The sequence below is a fragment of the Megascapheus bottae genome, chromosome 3, assembly GCF_031878675.1.
Source record: "Megascapheus bottae isolate mThoBot1 chromosome 3, mThoBot2.hap1, whole genome shotgun sequence".
Lineage (NCBI taxonomy): Eukaryota > Metazoa > Chordata > Mammalia > Rodentia > Geomyidae > Megascapheus > Megascapheus bottae.
The window spans coordinates 13,276,529-13,296,016 of NC_143511.1; the positions used below are offsets into that span (position 1 = coordinate 13,276,529).

The window sequence follows — 19,488 nt, forward strand, 5'->3', positions numbered from 1 at the left end:
AGTCAGAAGTGAAGGTGTGGCTCAAGTAATAGAACACTAGCCTTGAGCAAAAAAGCTAAGTAGAGCAAGAGGTTTCTGAGTTTTAAGCTTCCATATCTGCATGCACAAACACATATGCACACATGTGCATGTGCATATACACAATCAAAGCAGAAAAAGATAGAGACATGAGTCACAGAGTAGATCAACTGCTTAGCAACTGTGAAGCCCTGAGATATAATTCCACTATTACAATAAATGTATGTATGCATGCATGCATGTATGTATGTATGTATGTATGTATGTATGTATGTATGTATGTCATGGAAACCAGAACAGTCTTGTGCTCAGTCGTGCCAGGATCTCAGTGATCTCCTAGTTCAAGTGCCACCCACAGGCCCTCTGTGAAGCCTACTCTACCTAAGAGTGCCTCTAGGTGGCACCTTTGTCATACATTTCTAGAGCAGCCCTGTTCACCACACACCAGAAGCCATGTCCATGGCACCTTACCACCATCCAGCCCTCAGTTCCCTAACAGCAAGATTTGTCTGTTACCTAAGACACTCTCCTTGCAACTTAAGTCTGCTGCTGCTGCTGTGCAAACAGTACACCCAAACAACTGCAAGGACAGGACAGGAAAGGTTTTCCTTTATTGGATCTTTCACCTTAGGACGCAACAAGTCACTGAACAGGGTGAATAAAAATCAAGACCAAACAAGTCAGCCATTCAACAAGCCCAATGCGGCCAGCTTTGTCTAGATGCCAGGTCAAGTCAGGAGAACAAGGTAACACAGAGGACCAATCTGGCTGTTTATACAAATTATGAGAAGGGTCAACGGCTGCAAAAGGAAAGGTAAAAGTCAGGAAGAAGATGACAAAGAAGGCAAAAGGGGAAGGGATACACTAGCAACCAAGGAGAGCAGGGAAGGTAGAGAGCCAGCTGGCACAGATCTCACCCAGAGTATGAATGTTCTCCTATTGGCAACAGAATACTCGGGTGTGATCTAAAGGCACCATCAGTCCAGAAAAGAAGTGCAGCCTGAATGCAGGTCAGGTGGCATGGTGTGGAGACACAGTTCAGTTATGGCAGTTCAACTCTCAGTGAAATTGCAGCCTACCTCAGATGACTACTCAACCCTCAGGTTTCCATGGGTTCTCCAGCATCAGAATATGAGTCTCTCAAAGCACTTTCTGTGACCCTGCTGGCCAGCGGACTACCTGTGCACTATCCAACTTGGACACACAGGGACAATCTGCTAATGTCATCACATTGTATATAGCACACTCCGCTGAGAAAGGCCTGGGGTGGCAGAAGAAAAAGGCCACCAGCTTTTTGTAGTAGCATATGCAGGCTGATATGAGGCAAACCACCTTAGCCTTCGCTCAAGGTCTTGTTTGTTGGCTGGTTTGCAGCTCCTTGATCTCCTGATTCACTTCCTGCCATTGTTTATGGAAAAGAGAGAATGTCACATGCAAGGCTAGGCCCCAGCATGATCCATATATGCCTGCTTCAGGGGAATGACAAGTCCTGGATTAGCCCCTATGCCAGCACTATGGCCTCAGTATCCTCATCTGCAGGGGACAATGGGTGACCTGTGTACTCCTGGCATGGATGCAGGCAGCAGAAGCCCACTGGAGCCTTCCCACTCCTCTCCTCCAAGGACAAAATGCTCCTAGATAAAAATTGCTCAGGGATAGGGCCAGCTCTTTGGGGAAAGCATATGGCCTTCCATGTGCCTCATGTCCATATCTGATTTATTTGGTGTGACTTCTGCCCCTGGAATGGCTTTCCCAGCCAATGGCACTAGACCCAGGGGCAATTCATGCTCATGATAATCCTTCTCTGTAATCACATTTCAAAGAGACATGGTACCTCATGACAGAAGAAACAAAGGAGCTCCAGTTACAGTCAGAAATACTAAGATGCTATCCTGTTCTCATACTTATTTTCCTGGCTTCAGAGACCACAATGTGGATCCCTCCTGCAATCTGTGGATGAGGACAGCACTGGAGGGCTTAGTATAAGGCAGAGCCCTAGGCCCCTCCCCTGTGTATCGGGTCTAGCTCCTGTTTCTCAAATCCCAGGCGTTTTACTTACACCTTCTGGTCCATCATGTTCATTGCATTCCTGAGATTTGTCCCTTCAACACATCGATGGTCTAAAAACCAAGGGGCATCGAGATACTCATTGAGGCCCAACTGCACAGAGAAATAGGTGAAACTTCCATGGGAAGTAGAAGCAACGGGGAGGGGCCATCACCTCCTCTCTGCTACCTGAACGTAGAGATGGAGTTCCTTTTCCTGGGGAGTTAGTGACTGCTAGACAAAACCAAGTCCCTGCCTTTCTTCTTTCACCTTGACAACCCACTGGAACACAGCAACACTGCTCTCCTTCACCCTTTGGGAAGACACACAGGAGTTCAATCTGTCACAACAGTGCATATCAACGTACCCCGTAGAAGACAGAGGTATTAAGCCATGTCCAACAAGGAGAATGTCTCATTGGACTCAGAAAAACACTCACTGAACTCTGCGATGCAGGACAATATCATAGGCAGCTGGTACCATAGCTTCACTGTGAGGAAAGCCATCAAACTAGATAAAGGATAATGCAGCCACATGCAGGCTCTAACTCAGGACTGAACGGTCACAGGGGCTTCTCTGAGCCCTTCCTCTTTTCTTTATTGAGGATATGCAAGAGTCCTCTCCAGCACAGAGTAGCACATGGGGCCAGGGACCCAGAACCTGGGGCAACCAGTGGAGGATAGGAGCCATTTTCCTTAAAAGCCAGTAACAGCCTGTGTCTCCTGTCAATGCTTCCCTAGACCAGCCCTGTCCTCTGGTCCCTCATTGCTACTCAGGAAGCTCTATGAAAAAAGTAAGGATGGCACCCAGGATGGACACAGTCAAAGCCAGGTCTCCAACAAGCCTGTGATCAAGACAACCATCTCTCTGGTTAGCATTCAGTCTCTCATACCAACTGCAGAAACCCTTGATACTGAGCAGTGAAGACTGCCACAGTCCAATTCAGGTCCCAGAATCCTCTGGCCTTAACAGCTAGGCTATAAATCCCCAAATATTTGCATCAATTATAGCATCTTAAAGGCAAAAGCTACCAACTTCTTATATTACCAGTAATCAGACAACTTGTCACTTATCAGTATCTCTCACAAAAGTATTTTAACACCAAAACAGAATGTAGGAGACCTACACTTAAAAGACAGTGCTTGCTGAGAAGGGCAGTATATAACATACAACTGTAAGCAACACTAATCCCATCACTCAGCAGGCTGATACACATAAATCTCATCTGTTCCTTTGTTCATCTGCTTCAGGACAGCACTAGAGAATGGCTCTAGGGAAGAGTGGGGGAAGGAGAACAGGAAAAGAAGACAAAAGTAGAGAGCCAGGGAGAGGCCTGGTACAGCAGTCAGTGAAGTGACACCCAGGACAGGCTCTTTCAGGTCCAGGCACTCAGACTTGGTTAGGACTAAGCCCACAACTCCAGAGTCTGGAAACCTTCAGGAGATCTGACCCTTTTGTCAATGTCCACAGTGAGCATTTCCAAGAACTTCAAGTTAAACAGGACTCAAATGAAGATAAAACAGTGCCACCGGAAAAATAAAATCACCCCACAGTACACAAATGACCCTCCACAGGCTGAGGCAATGAAACATCCAGTCCTGCTTCTCTGTCTGGATTTCTCATGATATTAATGGCCACTTATGTATACAGCACAGCCACCTCATGCAAGGGGGAAGACACACTGGTGCTTGTGTTCCCAGGCTCTCCAAGCCAGTTATCAGCATCCATGCATAGGAGTCCATGAATGGGAGCACCATTCGTAGAGACCACAAGTATAAGAGTACTCACCAGGATGAGAACACTCACTCCTCAGGAGGAGAGCACTCGCCACTGATCTGGAGAACACTCAGTTACCAGGAAGAGGACACCCACATCAGGGGGAAACAGAACTCTCTCACCAGGAGAGTACTCAGTGGGAAAGGGGGTGGTCGGGCAGGGCTTGGGACCCTGCCCACTCCTTCCCTTTGTCCCCCCTCCTCTCAATACACACAGTCCCCATATAGTGATCCTGACTTCTGCTGCAGGCCCCACAGCTCAGCATTGCGTCTGCTTCCTTCTTGGATTTCCCTTGCCTCATCCCTGTCCACATGTGTCTGGAGACCCCGGTTTGGGCCCTTTGAGAGTTTTAAATAAAACCAGAAATCGCTGGTTACATGCGTGAATGCTTTACCAAGGACGTTTCTAGTAGTTTCTAGCACGGCTGGCTGTCCCAGGTCTCCGGTCTGGCGTGGGTGAGGACCTGCTACTCTAGGCTGCCTCCCTGTTGGTTCTAGAGCCCAGGGCAACTCTGGAAAGGTATCTGTGAAGACCTGGGCAAGAGGAAGGTTGGAGAGGGAGACGGATAGGGTCTGAGGGCGGCCCTGGAAGAGGGACCAGGAGGCAGCTGGAATCTTGGGGTAGCAGAGGCCAACCGCTAAGTGCATCTCAGGATGAGGGGCTGGATGGGGTCTTAGGGTGGCGTGGGGCTGGGGGAGGGAAGCCAGACAAGTTTCCAGGGAGCCCAGGGGAAGGGGCAGGAGGGCCGGCTGGGGTCTCCAGGCAATCCCGGACCAAGGGAAGAGGACCGGCCCCAATCACAGGGCTGCCTGGGGCGAGAGAACAGAATCCGGCCGGGATCTCAAGGCAACTGGAGGCAAAAGGCCCCGGGCCGGAGCGTCTGGGGCCCAGCAGGCGAGTACCGGGGACGCCCCAGACCCCGCCAAGGGGCCCGGGCCCGGATCGGGTCTGGAGGAAACACCAGGCCAAGAGCCAAGAGCCGGGATCGGAACTGCGGGGCAGCAAGGGGCCAAAGGCGGGATCCGGCCGGGGTCTCGGGGCGACAGGGGGCGCGCGCGCGGCCGCGGGCCGGGCCGTGTCTCACGACTCTTCCAGAGGAGGACCTAGGGCCGGCTGGGGTCCCGCGGCAGACCTGGAGGAGAGGCTGAGGGTTCGGTGAAAGGTCCCGGAGAGCCTGGGATAAGGAACCGCGAGGTATCCTGGGGTGTCGAGGCAGAGGCAGCCCAGGGCCACAGTCACCTCAGCCACCGCTCCCTAGCTGGGCGCCTCGGACTCCCTCCGCCCCGCCCCGCCCCGCCCGGCCCCGCCCACCGGGCCCACGATTCGCGCTTGCGCCCTGCGAGAACCAGAAATAACAGATTACCTGTGGGACGTTAAACCCAGCCGGCCAGACCCAGGTCTGGGGGGTGAGGCCGGGTACCGGAACAAAGGGCTGCACCCCCTTCCTGCTGGGGGGGCTGGCAGCCCCCCTGCCTGCTGCAGCAGCTCTGGACCGCCAGTGTCCTAATACCACTCAATTCCACAGAAGGGTCCTAAAGAGCCCCCAGTGAGACGTGTGGGCTGGACTGGAGGTGTGGCTCAAGGGGGAGAGCGCCCACTTAGCAATGGTAGTCCCTGGGTTCAAACTTTCGATGTAATGAATGCAGACTGACAAAAGAGAGAAAAGTAAAGCAAGCTGGGGGAGGAGGAGGCACCAGCAGGAGAAGGGTTAAGGACAAGGGGTGATTGAAGATGAAGGTATCTGCCTGTGTGAGAATGCAGCGATGAAATGCATGTGTGCACACACACACTGCTGACTTTAGACCAAGGAAGAACTGCAAGCCAGTAAATGAAGGTGGCTACTAGGAGATAGAAAGAGCAAAGAATGGAACCCTTTTCAGAGTCTCTAGAAGTTACACATGTTGTGCCCTGAGTCGGGGTCCCCAAAGAAAACGATCGAGATTGAGGCATCCGAAATGCAAAAGCAAGGTTTATTGCGGGTTTCAAGCCAGGCAAGGAACTCCTCGCACCCAAGATAGGAGGAGGAGGAGGAGTTGTCAATCAGGGTCTACCCGGCAAAAATCACAGATTTACAGCCATGGTGGCGGGGGTCGGGTTGGGTGAGATAAGGTAGGGATTGGGGAACTCCCTGAGCTAATGGCCCATTCAATTTTCAGAGCATAGTTTTATGGCTTAGAAAACAAATGCCATCCCTTGAATTTGGTTAATTTTAACACAGACAGGTCTTGACCTCAAGAGTCCAGATTCCCAAAGCTTCAGTATCATTATTATCAAAAATTAGGTTAGTGGGAGAGCAAAGATGGTGGTATAGACAGAGGCAGAGAACATGTTCCAGCTTCTCAGCAGTTTGGAAGTGAAACAAGCAGAAAATTGTGTCTTAGGTAAAACTGCTAAAGAAATTATAGCTGGTGGCACAGTGATCTAGATTCTAGATATCCCATGAACTTTCTAGTAGCAGAACAACATGGATTCATTAACTCTGTGCCACTACTGATTGTGTACCATCATGTATGGTCTTAAAAGTGATGCAGAAGCCAGGTGGCTAGTGACTCATATCTGCAACCCTAGCTACTCAGGAAGCTGAGGTCTGAGGATCCTTCCTGGGTGGGAAAGTCTGTGAGACTCTTATCTCCAATTTACCACTAGAAAAGTGGTAGTGGTGCTGTGGTTTAAAGTGATACAGCAAAATAGTTCAGGGCCAGCACCCAGACCCTGAGTTCAAGTCTCACAATCAAATAAATAAATGGAGAGGATATAGAAAAACCTGACAAGGAAATTCGCAGGCCCTGCACACACTAACTGCATCTTCGAATTCACCAAGAGACAAAAAAAAAAAAAGAATGCTGATGCTTGGTTGAACAACATTTTCAGTCTCAACTCCATCCAGGAAATTCATGGACCTTAAAGAACCATGGAAATGCCAGACACCACGGCCTGAGAAAGGAACAAGTGCTTATAATAGAATCTAAGCTTCCTCTGAGTGGAATAGGAGACTGGAACCAATGTCTTGAGTGGTGATTGAACACTAATCATAAAAATTCATAACTCTGCCATCACCCATATACACAAAAACACTGTAAAAATCTCTAACTGCAAGGTCATAGACAAATATTCCAACCAAAAACTTGCATTCAACTGCATAAATCGCAATGTAGAAATATTGCTAGAATGAAAACAGTGAAATACAGGTCCTCCAAAAAACTGAGAAGTCAAAAGACCAATGACACCAGGATCCAGTATCTCACTCCTACAATCTTAGCTATTCAGGAAGCTAAACTCTGAGTACCATGGTTTGGAGCCAGCCCAGGAAGGAAAACCCAAGAGATTCTTATGTTCAATAAGCTACCAAAAAAAAGTCAGAAGTGGAGCTCAAGTGGTAGAACACTAGACTTGAATAAAAGAAGCACAGGGATACCACTCAGGCTCTGACTGGGCTCAGACCCTAGGACTGCCACAGATTTTTAAAAAGCAATGACAAGAATGATCAGTGAAATAAAAAAGATATATAGGTGCTTAATTGCAATCAAAGAAGATACAAATAGCTAACTGAACGAAAATTCTAATCAGATGAGTTTAATAGGTAAGACAATGTAGAATATGAAAGTAGAATTCCAGAAAGACAGAAACAATGAAAGAAATAAAAATGAAAATTTGGAAACTAAAAACACAATAACCAAATACGAAGTCTTGCTAAGGTCAGGCTCTGAGGATTTGTACCTTCTACCTGTAATCCTACCTATTCAGGAAGCTGAGATCTGAGGATTGCAGCTCAAAGTCTATGAAATTACCTCCACTTAATCAGCAAAGAGATGAAAGTGAAGTTTTGGCTCAAGTGTTAGAGAATCAGACTTGCATGAAAAAGTTCAGCAAGAACTGAAGGTCCACTGGGTACTGGTGGCTCATGCCTATGGTTCTAGCTACTCAGAAGGCTGCTATCTGAGAATCATGATTCAAAGCTAGACCACTCAGGAAAGTCCATGAAACTATCTCTGATTAATCACAGACAAAAAAAAGGAAGTGGCACCATGGATCAAGTGGTAGAGTACTAGCCTTGAGCACAAAGAAGTTCAGGGACAGCATCCACGCCCAGAATTTGAGCTCCAGGACCAGGAAAAGGAAGAAAGAAAGTAAGGAAGGAAGGAAGGAAGGAAGGAAGGAAGGAAGGAAGGAAGGAAGGAAGGAAGGAAAAAACAAAGAACTGAAGGCCCTTAGTTCAAGTACCAGTATGAGCACACACACACACACACACACACACACACACACACACACACACACGGCTTGTTAATAGAGTGGGATAAGCTGAAAATACCAAAGACTGAAGATAAACTGGAGAAAAATAGATCAGTCAGATAAACACAAAAAGAAAATACAACAACATAGAAAGATCAAATCAAGAACTCAAGAGTGGTGGGGAAGTAGACTCCCGGCCAGCCTGGGGACAGAGGGACACGGGGCAGGACCCAGGTTCGCAGCCTCGCTCCCGCATCCCTCCACCCACCCGCCCAGCGCCAGGTCTCAGGACCCTGAAACATGACCTCGTCTTTGCCAGGATGAAAGGTTATCCCCATTGGCCAGCTCGAGTAGATGAAGTTCCTGATGGAGCTGAAAAACCACCTACAAACTATCCATTTTATTTGCTTTTTTGTTTTTTTTTTGGACTAAAGGATATATTTCCTTACTCAGAAAATAAGGAAAAGTACAGCAAACCAAATAAGCGAAAAGATTTCAATGAAAGTTTATCGGAGATATATAACAATCCAAAAGTGAAATTTTCAAGTGCACAGGCATCAACCAATCAAATGCATCCATCTGGTGTTGAAATTGAAGAAAAAGAAACTAGTGTTTCCAAGGAAGATACCGATCAAGAAGAAAAAGCCAGCAATGAGGATGTGACTAAAGCAGTTGACACAACTACTCCAAAAGCTGCTAGAAGAGGGAGAAGGAGAAAGGCAGAAAAACAAATAGAACCCGAGGAGGCAGGAATAGTGACAACAGCAACAGCATATGTTAATCTCAAAGTCCTAAAAGAGGACAGCCTGCCGCTACTGAAGTCAAGACTCCAAAACCAACAGGCAGACCTAAAACAGGAAAATAGCCCTGTCCTTCAGAGTGACATGACCACTGAGGAAGGCAAAAGTAAGAAAAAGGGCAAGAGGAAAAACCACCAAAGAAGCAGCTTAAAAAGGATGAAGAGGGGGCCAGGAGTTTGGCCCAGTGTTAGAGTGCTTGTCTAGCATGCACGAAGACCCGGGTTCAATTCGTTGGTGCCACATACATAGAAAACGCCAGAAGTGGTGCTGTGGCTCAAGTGGGTAGAGCACTAGCCTTAAGGAAAGTCCAACGGCAGGGATCAGGCCCTGAGTTCAAGCCCCAGGAATGGCAAAAAGAAAACAAAAGGATGAAGAGGGACAGAAGGACGAAGATAAACCAAGAAAAGAACCAGACAAAAAGGAAGGAAAGAAAGAAGTTGAATCAAAAAGGAAAAGTTTAGCTAAAATAGGAGTTACTTCAACATCTGATTCTGAAGAAGGAGATGACCAAGAAGGTGAAAAGAAGAGAAAGGGTGGAAGAAACTTTCAGACTTCTCACAGGAGGAAGCTGCTAAAAGGCCAACAAGAGAAAGAAGCAGCAGATCGACATAGAATGGAAAACTGAATCAAAAAGCAAGACCTAGGCCGGGAGTTTAGCCTAGTAGTAGAGTACTTGCCTAACATGCATGAAGACCCAGGTTCGATTCCTCTGTACCACATAAATAGAAAAAGCCAGAAATGATACTGTGGCTCAAGTGGTAGAGTTCTAGCCCTGAGAAAGCCCAAGGATAGTGCCTAGGCCCTGAGTTCAAGGCCCAGGACTGACAAAAAAAACTGCTCAGAAAAAGCTAGAAGCGGCTCTGTGGCCCAAGTGGTAGAGTGCTAGCCTTGAGTACAAAGAGGCCCAGGAACAGTTTCTAGGCCGGGAGTTCAAGTCTCAGCACCAGCAGAAAGAAAAAAAGAAATAGAAGAAAGAAGGGAAGAAAACTTAAGTTCCTAAATTCTAATGAAAATGAAAGCAATTTTGGGATACAGCAAAGGCAGTCCTAAGAGGACAGTTTATAGCTTGTGAGTGCCTAAATTAAAAAAAAAGTAAGATCTGAAATAGCCTAATAATACTCTTCAAGCTCTTAGACAAACATAAGCAAGCAAGGCCCCAATTTCCAGACAAAAATTGGCTGCTTGCATAGGTTGCTTGGCAGTTCAGCAATGCTGTTGGATAGTGGACTCTCCTCTATATGTGCACAGTCCTTGATCCATGTAGGACAGCTCTCTACAGCCTCACCGCAAGCTTGGAGGCAGAGCCTGTGAGTAAAGTTATCAATAGCTCTTAGGCTCCAGCATTAAGTATTTGTTAAATAAAAACATGCTGAGACTACATGTCAAAGAGAGGAGGACAGTTGTCCTCAAGGCAGAGTACTTCTCCTGCATAATTGCCAGGATTTACTTCCCTACAACTTGTCTTCCCACATTATAGGAAATCAAATAAGATTTCTGGACTCTGGCAACAAACAAAAGGCTTCACAGCTTATGAAAGTGATGGTAAATTATGAGACATAGGACAGCTCACATGGAGATAGCATTTAGAAAAGGTGTAGAAAATGGGTATGGTAGAGTGTTTGGGGATTACTTAAACCTGAATCCCTGAATCCCTAGTGCTTCCTTATACTATACCTCTGTCCTGAATTCAACCTGGAGCCTTTCCTGAAACCCTACCCCAATCTCCATTAAAACATCTCCCTCCTGCCTAGATTCAGTTTCAATCCCTGCTCCTAATCCTACCATCTCTGCTCTAACCTAGCCAAGGTCTTGCAGAGGGTGTTTCACAGACTCTAGACTGAGGCACAATCTTCCATGCCATCTAAAATTCATCACCTGGAACATGATGTGTTGTGGGGGGAAAAGTGTATGGGTTTACTGTATGCAGTCCAAAAATCTTGGACATTTGGCCTCCAGCTTCCAAGCTCTCATAGGTCAGGCAGTCTTCCCCATCCTTCCTGGAGATTTCCTTCTCAACAGTAAACTAGGGAAAAAATTGAAATAATATCTTCAAAAGAAGCTCAACTCACTGGGGCTGACCCTTCAGGATCCATGAACCTGTGTCACAAATGAGTCCTCAGACAGAAATCGCCCTAACCTCTACGTCAAAAAGAAATCATTGACCTTTCTGGATCTTGTTGCAACATATCAAGCAGCAAGGATCTAAACAACTTTGGCTTTAGCTAACCCAGAAGCTTTGGTGAGAGGAGAAGTGATACTTCTTCTAGAGGAGGATGTGGTAAAGGAATAGAGACTTAGTCCAGAGATTGGCCCAAAAGACCAAATATAGGGGTTAGGGATTTAACTCAGTGGAAGAGTACTTGCCTGGCAAGTGCCAGGCTCTGAGTTCAGTCCTCAGCTCTGTGGGGGGAGGGTCAGGAAGAAGGTAGAACAGCTACAAAAGACCAAAAATGGGGGGCAACTAAAAGACCAAATATCAAGTGACCCAGAGGTCACGTAATTGTCTGAGGTCTAACACTGAAATAGACATAGAAAGTCACTTGTGGAGTCTATAAGACAAAGGATCAATGGCCTTAGAGGCCTATTTTAGAGACTTACGGCCTATGTCAGAAAGAACTTGAAATGCCCTAGAAGTACATGTATGCAAGAAATTTGAGGAAAAAAATAAAGGTTAGATTCTTATCACAGCATCAATCACGGCCTTTTATCAACATGGCATTCTTTTTATCTGAGAAGTTCCCCATCCAAATCTAAAGCAGATTTGTTCACACTGAAGAGAAAGGACAGCTATCTGAATACCTCTCAGACTACTTCATCTCTTGGTTCTAGCTAACAAAACATATTTAAAGATTGTATTGGGCTCTAATGGCTCATGCCTATAATTCTAGTTAATTAGGAGGCTGAGGTCTAAAAATCTTGGTTTTGAACCAGAAATTCAGGAAGACAAATTTGAGAGACTCTTATTTCCAATTAATCAGCAAAAAGCCAGATGTGTAGGCATGTCTCAAATGATAGGACTTCACTGGAAGCTAAAAATTGAGTGAGAATATGAGAACAGTAGGAAATTTTTTTCATATATACATGTCACCATATGTGTATGCATATATGCCATACAGTTTACACATAACTGTGTATATGTGTTGCATCATATATGTGTATTTGTTGTATATGTTGTATATTTGTCTATATGCATGTATGTATGCACACACTTCTATATGTATATTAACATATATATCGGCGTATGTGTATGTATATATGTATATATACATATATATATGTATATATATATATATGCACACACATACACATTGTGGTGACAGTGATTTGTGGCCTTCCCCATCAGGTCCAGGAATTCATAGAAATCTTTATAACACAGAGTCCATTTAGATATATTCCTTGTTCAATTTTCTGTCTCTTACTTTCCCTCTCATTGCTGCTGTGAATTCTAATCTTAGAACCTCCAAGCCCCTGGCTAAAGAGCACTCCTTTTATACTATCATATTCTACTGTGGAACCCTACAAAGGTCTAACCTTGTAGAATTCAAATTTTAAATTTGGCCTTCCAAACGGTCATGAAAGGTTATTGGTGGATGTGGAAAATAGATGCATTTTGAGAGTTTGTTAGGTTGATTTAAACTCTTACCTGTCGGATACACAGATCTCCATTTGTACTTTTCCTCTTTGCCCTCCAAATCTTTTTTTGTTCATTTTTTATCAAAGTAATGTATAGAGGGGTTACAGTTACATTCACCGGATAGTAGGTGCATTACTTCTCACACCCCTTCTTATGCTTTTGTCCCCATTTCCCTCTCCCACTCCTTCCCAATCATCTTGGTTTTCCCCCCTTCCCTTTCCTATTTCAAATAAATAAATGCATATACAATATAACTAACAGGTAACAAAGTCAGTAACAATATGAGATTAACCAAAGGGCAACAAAGGAGAAGAGAAATAACATAGTACATTAAGAACAACAATCACTCAATATAACGCTCTTATTTCTAAATCCTAGAGATCCTTTCATTTAGTCTCATCCTATATGACCTTATCTAGGTTTTGCGCTATTGTAATGCTCTGCTAGGAGAGCCCTAGATGTGTACTAATTATGACAAATGAGGAAAACCATATTCCTTTATTCCTATATTCCTTTGGGTCTGGCTTACGTCACTTAATATGATTTTTCCAAGTCTTTCCATTTCCTTCTAAATGGAGCATTGTCATTCTTTCTGATGGCAGCGTAGAATTCCATTGTGTATAAATACCACATCTTGTTGATCCACTCATCAACTGAGGGGCATCTGAGTTGGTTCCATATCTTTGCTATAGTAAATAGTGCTGCAATGAACATCGTTGTGGCTTTAGGATGTCCTTGTCTCTGGACTTTTGGGTAAATGCCAAGGAGTAAGATTTTAGCCCCCCAAATCTTAGGAGGTAATTCTGTGTCTTAGGTTCATTTGGCGTTCCTATGACAAAATACCAGAGATTCATAGACAGCAGATTTACTTGGCTTACAAGTGGGTTGTCAGAAAATCCAAACATCTCAACACACCTGTAAGGATCGCTCCACTTATTATAACACAACTTTAAGAGAAGTAAAAATGAAACCTGATTCATGTAGAAGCAGCCAAGGCCTCTGATAGCCTTGCTTTACAAAAACCAACACTCTGAAGACCAATCCCCCCAAACACTATTCATCTATTTTTGAAGATGGAGTCTGGTTCTGTCACCTCAACACACTGAAAACCCATTGGGGTCCTCAACACTATAGTCCCTATGGTCTCACACTGAGAACCATAGCAGAGACCCTTTATATAGAATTAAAATACATGAGAACAATGACATTTGTGCGGAGACTGAGGTACATGGTAATAAATGGCTCTAATGGATGGCACATCTGGAATATAATTAACGAACTAATAAGCATTGGTTACTAACAGATTAAGAGTGTTGTAATATCTTCTTCAATCCACTAAGAGAATGAGAAGATAATCTATAACCAGCAAACAACTAGAAAAGGGGAAAGAAAAACTGTAAAGTATTTTAAGAATCCAAAAGTAAGCCATAAAAATGCCAAAATACTGCCCAAAGCTATCAAATTCAATATAATATTCATCAATATCCCAACAACATTCTTTGATGAAATGAAAGAAGCAATCCAGAAATTCATTTGGAATGATAGAAGATCCCAAATAATGAAAACAATCCTTAGCAGGAAAAACAGTACTTGAGGAATATCAATACCAAACTTCAAACTCTATTATAAAGCTGTAGTTATAAAGAAAAAAAAGCTTGGAGCTTTTTTTTTGGCACTGCTGCAGGCTTCATGCCATCATGGTTAACTAACGTTCCAAAACCCGCTGGACTTTCTGTAAGAAGTGTGGCAAGCACCTGCCTCACAAAGTAACACAGTACAAGAAGGGCAAGGATTCCCTTTATGCCCAAGAAAATCGTCATTGTGACAGAAAACAGAGTGACTATGGTGGTCAGACTAAGCCAATTTTCTGGAAAAAAGCTAAGACCACAAAGAAGATTGTAATGAGACTTGAATGTGTTGAGCCCAACTGCAGATCTAAGAGAATGCTAGCTATTAAAAGATGCAAACATTTTGAACTGGGTGGAGATAAAAAGAGAAAGGGGCAGGTGATCCAGTTCTAAGTTGCAACTTTTATTATGAAGACAGTACCACCCTGATGTCTAAGTTCCAGCTTTTGTTGTGAAGACAACAAAATCTTGAGGCCAAATTCAAAAAAAAAAAAAACAGCTTGGAGTCAGATGCAGGAATTGGAGGAGGGGTGGGGAAGTGGCTCATTCTGATAATTCTAGCTACTCAGGAGGCTGAAATCTGAGGATCATGGTTCAAAATGGTTTCAAATTCTATGAAACTCTTATCTGGAATTAACCACCAGAAAACCAGAAATGGTGCTGTGGCTCTAACGGTAGAGCACTAGCTTTGAGCAAAAGAGTTCAGAGACAACAGCCAGGCCCATTATTCAAGCCCCATGACTGACAAAAAGTATAAGAAGACAATTTTTTAAATTAAAAACAGAAACAAAAACAGCTTGGTCCTGGCACATGAACAGGCCTGAGAACCAATGTAATAGAATTGAAAACCCAGTAATGATCCCACAGACCTATGGCCACCTAATCTTTGATAAGGGAGCCAAAATTATCAAATGGAAGAAAGACAGCCTCTTCAACAAATGGTGCTGGCAGAATTGGTTATATAAGTATAGAAAACTTAGAGCCTTGTACTCACCCTGCACCAGAATCAACTCCAAATGGATTGAAGACTTCAAAGTAAGAGCAGATACCCTGATAAAATTACAGGAAGAGATGGGGGATACACTAGGATTCCTTGGCACAATTCAAAACTTCCTAAATAAAGATCTAGAATCACAACAAATCAAAGAAAGGCTGGATACATGGGATTGCATTGAACTGCAGAGCTAGCAAGATAAATAGAGAGCACACAGAGTAGGAGAAGACATTACTAGACATATGACAAGGGTCTCGTGTCAAAAATATACCTAGAGGACTGGAAATGTGGCTTAGTGATAGAGTGCTTGCATAGTATGCATGAAGCCCTGGGTTCGATTCCGTAGGACCACATAAACAGAAAAGGCTAGAAGTGGCACTGTGACTCAAATGGTAGAGTGCTACTTTGAGCCAAAAAGCTCAGGGACAGTGCCTAGATCTGGAGTTCAGTTCCCAGAGATGGAAAAAAACAAAAAACAAAAAAAAAACTAGGGCTCAAAAAATTAAGCCCCCAATAACAAAGCCTCAAAGAAACAACCAACCAGTTAACAAGTGGGCTGAAAGAATTAAAAAGAGACTGCTTTTCGGGAAATAAAAATAGCCAATAGGCACGTGAAGAAATGTTCAACATTTCTGGCCATAAAAGAAATCCACATTGAGATTCTACCTCCCCCGAATTAGGATGGTCATTATCAAGAAAACAAATAATAGTGGCACTTATTATACGAAGACAAATTATTTGTACCTAGTCCGAAGCTTAAGCCCAAGGTCTGCATGCTGTCCCTGAGTGTTTTTTCTTAAGGCTACTACTCTACCACTTGAGCCACAGCTCCACTTCCAGCTTTTTGGGGTGGTTAATTGGAGATAAAAGTCTCAAAAACTTGCCTACCAAAGCTAGCTTTGAATTGTGATCTTTAGATTTCAGCCTCCTGAGTAGGATAACTGGCATGAGCCATGAGCATCCAACTTAAAGGCAATTTTTAAAATAAAATATTGGGAAATTAAACCCAGAAATCTATTTTAATGCATCTATAAATTTACATAGTCGAGAATATTTCTTCCATTTTTTCTACAGCATATACTAGAAGTAGTTTTTTTTACTGAAGGACTGTAATAGTAAACACTTTTTAAAAATTATGTTTGTCTTGCTTGAAGCCAGGCAAGCCTTGAACTTGTGATTCTTCCATGTAAGTTTCCCAAATGCTGCAAACTAACAGGTATTTACTTTACTGGCTCTTATTTCAAAATATATTTATTTTACCTCTCTCTTTAAAGATAGGTTATCTAGTTATAGAAATCCAGATACACTTGAATAATATATGCTACCAGAGGCCTATCATATCTACTGTCAATGAAACTTCCCTTGTATATTATTTCTTTGACTGTAACCCATCTCCCTTTAATTCTTTTCTTTTGTGTTTGTATGGGTCCTGGGGCTTGAACTCAGGGCCTGGGTGTTATCCCTGAGCTTTTGCACTAAAGGCTACCACTCTACCAACTGAGCCACAGCTCTACTTTGGCTTTTTAGTGATTAATTGGAGATAAGAGCCCCATTGACTTTACTTCCTCAGCTGGCTTTGAACCATAATCCTCAAATCTCAACCTCCTGAGTAGCCAGGATTATAGGTTTGAGCCACTGGCCTCTAGCCTCCCTTTAATTTTTAATGCTCCAAAGTTTCCAGTAGATTTAAATGCTAATTGATCAAGAAGATTTTTCAACTCAAGGTCTATGTTTTTTAATATTTTTTTTTATTTTTAAAGTTATTTATTGCTTGCTGGGGTAAGCATGGAATTCTGGATGTCTTATTTTCTAGGCAGTGCTTTACATCCTTAAATTGTATCTTCAGTTCCGAATTGTTATATAGCTTCTAATTTGAATTTAATAATTTAAACATCATCTCTTTTCTGTTCTGCTTTCTTGCATATATCCACTGTGAATTTCTTCCACTTTTGAATTTCTTGTTCCTCAAATTACTCTTTTATTTGTAGGCTCCTTTGTTGTACTATGTTAAGATCTAGAAGCTTTCACTGTTATCTTTCAAGTCATTAATCCTTTTTCTTCAAAGAAATCCAGTGTACTATTATTTTAAAACTTTTGTTTTACAAAATTTATGCCTTTTAAAATCTTCCTGTGTTTATTTCATGGATACTACTTCCTTCCTTATTCCACTGAGTAATAAACATGTTGAAAATATTCTCTACACCTACAGGAATTTGAAAAAATAAACTGTTAAATTTGTCAACATTTTCTGTAATCACAGACTTCACTTAGTGTTTAAATTGGGAGATAGTTGTTGGGAATTGAACCTAAAACCTTTATTAGGCTTTTAAGAGTTATTCTTGCTTGAAAGTCCTTCTTAAGCACTTTTTCTTTCCTTACATCAGTATTCTTTCAGCTATGATCATGGGTTTTGCAGGTTTAATCAAGCTTAGCAGATCAACTTGGATTTTTACACCATATTAACATTTCAATTTGACGATTTGCGTTAAGTATTGTATAGACTTCGTTTTAAGAGAGTAAGTTCCATCTTTTTAAACTATTTTGAGAAATAACCAAAGGCTTATGAAGTAGAGGAAGAAATACAGGAGGCATGTCCTGGCTCTTTACAAATCTCTTCTCAGTGTCATATATCTGTGGTTAAAATTCTAGGAGTGCGCTTCAACTTCACGAACCCACTCAGATATCTCTGCTGCAGATCCTGTAGATCCTGGAACTGGTGTTCTGAAAAGAACCACATTGTCAAAGAATTACATGTTGATTCAACCTTTGGTTATGCAGAGATGGACAGCATAAATCATAAACTTGAGTCTCCTTCCTTCTGGCACTTCCAACTAAAGGGGAAATAATGGTGTACATCTGATCTAATACCCTTCTCTAAGCAGTAAATTAGTCTGGCTAACTGGGTTCTAGCGGATCCTACAAGATCAGAGCAGGTAAAGAGAGTGTCTCTTCTTTTTTTTTTGGTGTTTATACAGTAATGAAAGGTGCAGACGGAAAGAGAAAGACACACTGGGTACTGATAACAATAAGAATGAGGAAAATATCCTAAAATGAGGTACAGAAATGAGCAGAGTGATCAGAGCTACACAGACACTGTGTCATTTCTTTCAACATATGCTAAGGTAAGTCCTGAGTATAAAAGGGCAGTGGCAATTAGTTAGGATTCAGCTGTCTTCTATAATGTTTCAGAACCTACCACCTTGGAGGGGTCATTAGTCACTGCAATCTTTTCAAGGAGCCACTGAGCATTGGAAAAGCAAGTAAAAGTATACTGTATGTCCCTCTACTCAGCCATCATTTCCCCTTTCCTTCCTTGAAAGTCCTTTCCTGACTAAATATGCTGCCAACCTAAGATCCAAAATAAATGGTATCAACAAGAAGAATAAGTCTATAAGAAACACTTGAATGTAGAACTCATGGACAGAGAGAAAAAGTGAGTATAAAAAGGTAATACCGGGCCGGGAGTTTGGCCTAGTGGTAGAGTGCTTGTCTAGCATGCATGAAGACACAGGTTCGATTCCTCGGTACCACATACATAGAAAAAAGCCAGAAGTGGTGCTGTGGCTCAAGTGGTCGAGCTCTAGCCTTGAGAAAACCCAAGGACTGTGCTCAGGCCCTGAGCCAAGCCCAGGGCTGGCAAAAAAAAAGGTAATACCATGAGAAAAGCAGGAGGACATGTATATTTCTCATTACCATCATCCCCATGTGGTGACCACTCATGGCTCAAGGATTGAAAAGACAGAGCTCCTACCCCATCAGTCCTCCAAGCCTTATACTGGGAACGGCCTAGGATTCCCAAGTATCCCAAGTATACTTAAAAGAATGTCTTCCTAACTAGTCTAAACATACAGGAAACAAATGCTTGAAGCCAGGTGCTGGTGGCTCACGCCTATAATCCTAGCTACTCAGGAGGCTGAGATCTGAGGATCATGGTTCAAAGCCAGCCTGGGCTTTGAGTCTATGAGAGTCCATGAGACTTTTATCTCCAATTAACCGCCAGAAAACTGGAAGTGTTTCTGTAGCTCAAGTGCTAGCCTTGAGCTGAAGAGCTCAAGGACAGTGTCCAGGCCCACAGTTCAAGCCCCACAACCCACAAAAAAAAATATTTGAATTCATCCTTTGAAATGGAACATAAACTGGAGCTAACTTACTAGTCAACAATTTGCACCCCAGAACCAAGTCACCAAGTTTCCGAGAGCTCACAAGATATTCATAGCAGTAAGGTTTAGGAGAAGGGAAAAAAGATTTAGCGAGACAAAGACCTAGTGGTAATGATTTTCATCAAATACATTTAGGACATTTTCTGTGGTAGAAGTAGTAGATTGATTTCTTCCATGCCCACTACAATCTCCTTCTGTCTGC

The 19,488-nt window shown here is 43.2% G+C and overlaps 1 long non-coding RNA gene and 2 pseudogenes across 1 annotated transcript; all 3 read left to right on the forward strand.

The window, feature by feature from the left end:
- Positions 1–5,213: 5,213 nt before the first annotated feature.
- LOC150064972 (uncharacterized) lies at positions 5,214–18,504 on the forward strand. The gene is made up of 3 exons (XR_016534726.1): positions 5,214–5,411; positions 18,102–18,248; positions 18,447–18,504. It is a non-coding gene; the product is annotated as an uncharacterized LOC150064972 (long non-coding RNA).
- On the forward strand, positions 6,167–9,061 carry LOC150064973 (PC4 and SFRS1-interacting protein pseudogene; annotated as a pseudogene).
- Positions 14,202–14,583, forward strand: LOC150064974 (large ribosomal subunit protein eL42-like; annotated as a pseudogene).
- Positions 18,505–19,488: the final 984 nt, after the last annotated feature.